Consider the following 8,224-nt stretch of genomic DNA (forward strand, 5'->3'; position numbering starts at 1 on the left):
CAGCCCATGTCTCAGTCAGCCCATGTCTCAGTCAGCCCATGGGTCAGTCAGCCCATGTCTCAGTCAGCCCATGTCTCAGTCAGCCCATGGCTCAGTCAGCCCATGTCTCAGTCAGCCCATGTCTCAGTCAGCCCATGGCTCAGTCAGCCCATGTCTCAGTCAGCCCATGTCTCAGTCAGCCCATGGGTCAGTCAGCCCATGTCTCAGTCAGCCCATGTCTCAGTCAGCCCATGGGTCAGTCAGCCCATGTCTCAGTCAGCCCATGTCTCAGTCAGCCCATGTCTCAGTCAGCCCATGTCTCAGTCAGCCCATGTCTCAGTCAGCCCATGTCTCAGTCAGCCCATGGCTCAGTCAGCCCATGTCTCAGTCAGCCCATGTCTCATGCAAGCCAATAAGTGGGGCAGTCAGCTACAGAATGTATGCCATAAAAAACCTGTGTCCGTGTGTTGAAATTGCCTTCACGCCTGTCTCTGTGTGAGCTGTGTAATATAGGGGTGTTTTTATGTCACTGGAGAGATAGATAGATTATGTACACTACATGACCAAAAGTATGTGGATATTTGCTGGTCAAACATCTCATTCCAAAATCATGGGCATTAATATGGAGTTGGTCCTACCTTTGCTGCTGTAACAGCCTCCACACTTCTGGGAAGACTTTCCACTAGATGCTGGAACATTGCTGCAGGGACTTACTTCCATTCAGCCACAAGAGCATTAGTGAGGTTGGGCACTGACGTTGGGCGATTAGGCCTGGCTCGCAGTCGGCAATCCAATTAATCCCAAAAGTGTTTGATGGGGTTGAGGTCAGGGCTCTGTGCAGATCAGCCAAGTTCTTCCACACTTATCTTGACAAGCCATTTCTGTATGGACCTCACTTTGTGCACAAGGCATTGTCATGCTGAAACAGGAAAGGGCCTTTACACCACTCCAGCTGATGCTTGGTATTGAGCATGGTGATCTTAGGCTTGTGTGCGGCTGCACGGCCATGGAAACCCATTCTATGAAGCTCCCGATAAATAGTTATAGTGCTGAAGTTGCTTCCAGAGGAAGTACGGTACTCGGTAGGGAGTGTTGCAACCGAGGACAGACGATTTGTACGTGTTACACGCTTCAGCACTCAGTGGTCCCGTTCTATGAGCTTGTGTGGCCTACCACTTCACGGCTGATCCGTTGTTGCTCCTAGACGTTTCCACTTCAAAATAACATCACTTACAATTGACCGGGGCAGCTCTCGCAGGGCGGACATTTGACGAACTGACTTATTGGAAAGGTGGCATCCTATGACTGTGCCACGTTGAAAGTCACTGAGCTCTTCAGTACTGGCCATTCTAATGCTATTGTTTGTCTATATAGATTGCATGGCTGTGTGCTTGATTTCACACCTGTCAGCAATGGGTGCGGCTGAAATTGCCGAATCCACTCATTTGAAGGGTGTCCACATACTTTCGGCCATGTAGCGTATGTATAGTAGGTGAACGTGCACGTGGTCACCACCACTGCAAGTATGGCCACTATAGTGGAGGGAGGGGGAACTTAGGTCACTTTTACCCTCCTTTTTATTTTATGATTAGGGTTGTGACGTCCCTCCCACTTTGTCTGCTGGGATCTCCTGTTTGGTGGTCTGCTTGTTGCTGTCGACCAGTGGGCTGAGCTGGGAGGATCGTCAGCTGATGTGGTGCACCTGGGCAGGCTTGGCCTGCAGGCTATAAAGGGTGTCCACATCAGCCAACACTCTCTCTCTTCCCTGACTGGCAGGCTTGGCCTGCAGGCTATAAAGGGTGTCCACATTAGCCAACACTCTCTCTCTTCCCTGACTGGCAGGCTGGCTTCCACCATCTTTAGTTTTTTTGGGGTCTGTTTTCACCATACAACACCCTCTCCACTCATCCACACACAGCGTACACTAATGATCCTACATACGTCCACAGCTTATGTTACATTTTTGTATTTGTTAATATTTAGTTGAATAAACGTGTTCCTTTTTACATGTAAGTCAGGCATGGTCTCCCTTTGTTGTTAGGAACTATGAGCCAGGTCGTAACAGGGTTGACCCGTCTATTACAATAGATGTGTTTTTGCATTAGGTTTTAGCCATCTATTTACCCATGGTGCTTAGGGGTTACCCAAGGATTCTTTATTCCTATGTATCACTGCAAGAAATATCCAGCATAAGAAGCAGCCTAGTGTACTTTACAGAATGTACACCATATAAACCTGCGTCAGCAAGTTGAACAAGATGAGACTTCACGTGTGTGTGTGTGTGTGTGTGTGTGTGTGTGTGTGTGTGTGTGTGTGTGTGTGTGTGTGTGTGTGTGTGTGTGTGTGTGTGTGTGTGTGTGTGTGTGTGTGTGTGTGTGTGTGTGTGTGTGTGTGTGTGTGTGTGTGTGTGTGTTCGTGTGCATGTTATCGGTGTGTGTGACACTGGAAATATGTAGGTGGAAGTGCACTCGGTCATTGCTGGTTGTGTGTGTGTGTGTTTGTGTGTCTGTGTGTGTAACTACTGGGGAGTAGGTCAGTGACAGACATCTTTAGTAAAGCCAAGTAGCTGAGAACAGAACAGATGGTTTGAATTGTTTGCGTGGAGAACATTTTATAGCCTTAGGTCTTTTTTCTCTTTTTCCCCTCTAAACATTCTCCTGTCAGAGAACAACACAGAGGAGAGGCAGGCCTAGGCCATGAATGTGTCACTGACAGATGACTCATGGGTTGGGGGATCTATTTGATTGAAATGGCTATCTGCAAACAATGATTGACAACAACAACTACATCATCATATATCAAAATGCTGTGCAGATCCTTCCTGGCTCTATGCATACTTGCAACCCTAGAGACCAGGGTTCAATCCCCATGTGAACTCTTTACTCCCTCTTAAGCCATCTCCTCCTGTGTTTCTCATCCATCTGTAAGCAGGCTAATTAATATACACATAGCTGTGGGAAGTAGGGGTGCTGAGGGGGCTAAATAAATAAAACATTGGAGTGGACTAGGACTTCATTACTCCTATATGAGTGGATTAAAATACTCCTCTCACCCTCCACCCCTCCCCTCCCTCCTATCAACAGCAATGGAAATGAGAGGAAAGGGGCTTCTAATTTGGCAGACTAGAGCAGACATGAAAACAGCAGGGGACATAATAAGCAATGGGGGGGGTTCAGGATGCCTCCTGGTATGAGTTTGATTATCTTTCGTAACAGTAACTCGAAGTCCATTGTATTTTGCGCCGTGCACTAAATAGGCCAGAGTATGTCATTTCAGGCGTAGACCGAGTATCTGTAAGTAAAGATGATACAAGACTTTAAGTGGGCCAGAAGAACATGTACAATACAAGGAAAGGAATGTTAGAGTTGTTTACTTAAAACGGGTGCTGTTCCTTTTGCTGTAGGTCACTCTCCTTCTGAGAACACACTTCAAAATACACTCTTAGAAGACAAGGGTGCTGCTAACTAGATCTATAGTGGCTAGTCTAGTATGTAGAACCCTGCCAAATGTTCTACCTAGAACCCCCTATAAAGGGTTCTTCCTCTAAGTCCTTGTAAATGGTTCTACCGAGACCCATATATTAAAGTGTCTACTTAAAACCTATGTATTTTATAATCTAAGGGTTCTAAATGGAACCATCATTGAATGGTAGAATCCTTTTATCTTTTGATACAAAATGAGCATTCTAAAACTGATGATTTTTTTCAAACTAAAATAAGGAGGACTTGCACTCACCAACCATCAAGGAGCTGGATGCAATTCAATGCATTACATTCACACTGAGACCTCCGGCCACTCACTCACTCTGTCTGCATGGGTCTGTAAACTGTAATGATTTCTAAACCCTTGAAAGCTATCTCTGCCTAGCCATGAGATTGGAGAGTGTCTGAAGATAACTTTGAGAATATAAAGTCAACAGAGATGAAGTTGGAACATGCTGGACGGGTATTTAAGATAATGACTCCAGCATGGATTAATAGATTAGACTTTCATTGGATCTCTAGTTCACCCCTCCCTTTTTATTTCTATCTCTCGCCATCCTGTTCTCTCCCTCACTATTTCTCTCCATGTTAACCTCTCCCTCCTGTTCTCTCGGTGTTAACCTCTCCCTCCTCTTCTCTCTCCCTCACTCTTTCTCTCTGTGTTAACCTCTCCCTCCTGTTCTCTCCCTCTCACTCTTTCTCTCTGTGTTAACCTCTCTCTCCTGTTCTCTCTGTGTTAACCTCTCCCTCCTGTTCTCTCTGTGTTAACCTCTCCCTCCTGTTCTCCTATCCTGCTCTCTCTGTATTAACCACTCCCTCCTGTTCTCTCTCCCTCCTGTTCTCTCTGTGTTAACCTCTCCCTCCTGTTCTCTCTCCCTCCTGTTCTCTCTCTCTCACTCTTTCTCTCTGTGTTAACCTCTCCCTCCTGTTCTCTCCCTCTCACTCTTTCTCTCTGTGTTAACCTCTCTCTCCTGTTCTCTCTGTGTTAACCTCTCCCTCCTGTTCTCTCTGTGTTAACCTCTCCCTCCTGTTCTCTCCCTCTCCCTCCTGTTCTTTCTGTGTTAACCTCCCCCTTCTGTTCTCTCTCTCTCTCCCTCCTGTTCTCTCTGTGTTACCTCTCCCTCCTGTTCTCTCCCTCTCCCTCCTGTTCTCTCTGTTAACCTCTCCCTCCTGTTCTCTCTGGGGTAACCTCTCCCTCCTGTTCTCTCTGGGTTAACCTCTCCCTCCTGTTCTCTCTCCCTCACTCTTTCTCTCTTTGTTAACCTCTCCCTCCTGTTCTCTCTCCCTCCTGTTCTCTCTGTGTTAACCTCTCCCTCCTGTTCTCCTATCCTGCTCTCTCTGTATTAACCACTCCCTCCTGTTCTCTCTCCCTCCTGTTCTCTCTGTGTTAACCTCTCCCTCCTGTTCTCTCTGTGTTAACCTCTCCCTCCTGTTCTCTCTGTTAACCTCTCCCTCCTGTTCTCTCCCTCTCGTTCTCTCTGTGTTAACCTCTCCCTCCTGTTCTCTCTGTGTTAACCTCTCCCTCCTGTTCTCTCCATCTCCCTCCTGTTCTCTCTGTATTAACATCTCCCTCCTGTTCTCTCTCTCTCTCCCTCCTGTTCTCTATGTGTTACCTCTCCCTCCTGTTCTCTCCCTCTACCTCCTGTTCTCTCTGTGTTGACCTCTCCCTCCTGTTCTCTCTGTGTTAACCTCTCCCTCCTGTTCTCTCTGTGTTAACCTCTCCCTCGTCTCTCTGTATTAACATCTCCCTCCTGTTCTCTCCCTCTCCCTCCTGTTCTCTCCCTCTCCCTCCTGTTTTCTCTGTGTTAACCTCTCCCTCCTGTTCTCTCTCACTCTTTCTCTCTGTATTAACCTCTCCCGCCTGTCCTCTCTCCCTCCTGTTCTCTCCCTCTCCCTCCAGTTCTCTCTGTGTTAACCTCTCCCTCCTGTTCTCTCCCTCTCCCTCCTGTTCTCTCTGTGTTAACCTCTCCCTCCTGTTCTCTTCCTCTCCCTCCTGTTCTGTGTTAACGTTACTATTTATACACTTTTGTCATACATTATATATTTTCATTTCCACACATAATCCCCATAAACTTGATATAGTTTCACATTCTTATCTGACATATGACTAATATGTTTTGCCTGTGTGCTTTTGACCATATGACAGCTAGGTATATATTCTGTTGCAGTGCAACAGAGCAGAAAACCCTAAGTGGCCTACTTCTATGTTTCTACTCCCATCTGGGTTACTGGCTGCCTCTGGCCCCACGGCTGGTCAGTGGAAACTGCACAACAAAAGGCAAAGACCAACACTATGTTGCCTCCTATTGATCTCCATATAGACCAACACTATGTTGTCTCCTATTGATCTCTATATAGACCAACACTATGTTGCCTCCTACTGATCTCCATATAGACCAACACTATGTTGCCTCCTATTGATCTCCATATAGACCAACACTATGTTGCCTCCTATTGATCTCCATATAGACCAACACTATGTTGTCTCCTATTGATCTCCATATAGACCAACACTATGTTGCCTCCTATTGATCTCCATATAGACCAACACTATGTTGTCTCCTATTGATCTCCATATAGACCAACACTATGTTTGTCAGGACCTGGTTTCGAACCTGGGTCTCCGGAGTGAGAAACAGTCACTTAACCAACTGAGCCACGAATAGTCAGCAGAACCCAGAAGATGAGGCAGACACAGCAGTACTTAAGACGGTGTATTTAATAAAGAAAAAATCCTTAAATACAAAAAATGGCAAATCCAAAAGGTGGTAGGAAAAGCACAAAAATGCCTCAAAAGAAACTCACAAAAAATAAGCAAAAACAAAAAAACAGAATACCACAAGAGCGTCACCCGGAATCGACAAGAGTACACAGAACACTAGGGCAGGGTGCTAACATACAAACACAGAGCACAGAACTGAGGGAAACTAAGGGTTTAAATACAATTAGAGCAAACGAGGCACAGGTGCAAATAATTAATGGGGATCAAGGGAAAAACATAAGGACAAAAAGCACAATGGGGGCATCTACTGACCAAAACCCGGAACAACCCTGGCCAAATCCTGACAGAATCCCCCTAGGAACGGCTCCTGACGTTCCTACCAGCTCTCTCAGGGTGGAGGACCCTGAACTGACGAATGAGGTCAGGGTCCAGGATGTCTTTGGCAGGAACCCAGGAGCGCTCCTCAGGACCGTAGCCTTCCCAGTCCACCAGATACTGCCAGGACCGCTGCACCCGGCGGGAATCCAGTATCTGGTGGACGGTATAAGCCGGCTGGCCTCCAATGACACGAGGCGGAGGGGAGGTCTGTCTGCCGGGACAAGGGGAGAAAAAACAACAGGTTTTAACAATGAAACATGAAATGTGGGATTAATCTTAAGGGATCTGGGTAAGTGTAGGCGATAAGAAACTGGGTTAACTCTCCTGGCAACCTTGAAGGGACCGATGTATTTTTGGGACAGCTTGCGAGACTCCACCCGTAGAGGTAAGTCTCTTGTGGAGAGCCAGACTCTCTGGCCGGGGCGCAGGGTAGGCCCGGGACGGCGACGTCTGTTGGCTTGTTGTTGATACCTCTGTGAGGAACGCATAAGATTAAGACGGGTCTTCCTCCACATAAGCCGACAGCGTCTGACGAACTTCAAGGCTGAAGGCACTCTGACTTCTGCCTCCTGTTCCGGGAACAATGGAGGAGCATAGCCAAACTGACACTCGTGCGGGGACATACCAGTGGAGGAGGAGCGCAAGGTGTTGTGCGCGTATTCGGCCCAAACAATAAAGGATGACCATGTGGACGGGTTGTCACGAGTCATACATCGGAGGGTGGTTTCCAGCTCTTGATTCATCCTCTCTGTTTGGCCGTTGGACTCCGGATGGTACCCTGAAGATAGACTGGCAGAAGCCCCCATGAGTTGGCAGAAGGCCTTCCAAAACCTTGAGGCGAACTGGGGACCTCTGTCAGAAACCACATCTTGAGGAATGCCGAAGACTCGGAACACATGATTAATTACCAACTCAGCCGTTTCCTTGGCAGAAGGTAACTTAGTCAGAGGGACGAACCTGGCCGCCTTTGAAAACCTGTCGATTATGACTAGGATAGTAGTATTGCCATGGGATGGAGGAAGTCCAGTAATAAAGTCCAATGAGATATGGGACCAGGGTCTGTGGGGAACAGGTAAAGGGTGAAGGAGTCCTTGAGGGCGGAGGTGAGAAGATTTGCCCTGGCAGCACACGGGGCAGGCATTGACGAAAGTGGCAACGTCTTCTCTTATGGTAGGCCACCAGAACTTACGCTGGATGAACTCCAAGGTGCGACCTACGCCCGGATGACAGGTGAGGCGAGAGGAGTGCCCCCACAGAAGGACCTGAGTCCTCACTGCCTTGGGGACAAACAACCGATTGGCAGGGCCTCCTTTAGGGTCCGGTTCGCTAGCTTGAGCACGTCTCACGGTATCCTCAACTTGCCACGAGATCGGAGCCACAATCTTAGCAGCAGGAAGGACAGGCATGTCCGTGTCATCTCGAATGGCAGGAGCGTAGACTCGGGACAGGGCATCCGGTTTGAGATTCTTCGACCCGGGCCGATAGGTGAGGATAAACTGGAATCGATTGAAGAAAAGAGACCATCTAGCTTGTCTAGAATTCAATCGCTTCGCCTGCTGGATATACTCCAGATTTTTGTGGTCCGTAAGCACTTGAAACGGGTGAGAAGCCCCCTCGAGCCAGTGTCTCCATTCCTTCAATGCCATCTTAACCGCTAGGAGTT

This window comes from Oncorhynchus masou, chromosome 13, assembly GCF_036934945.1.
Source record: "Oncorhynchus masou masou isolate Uvic2021 chromosome 13, UVic_Omas_1.1, whole genome shotgun sequence".
NCBI lineage: Eukaryota > Metazoa > Chordata > Actinopteri > Salmoniformes > Salmonidae > Oncorhynchus > Oncorhynchus masou.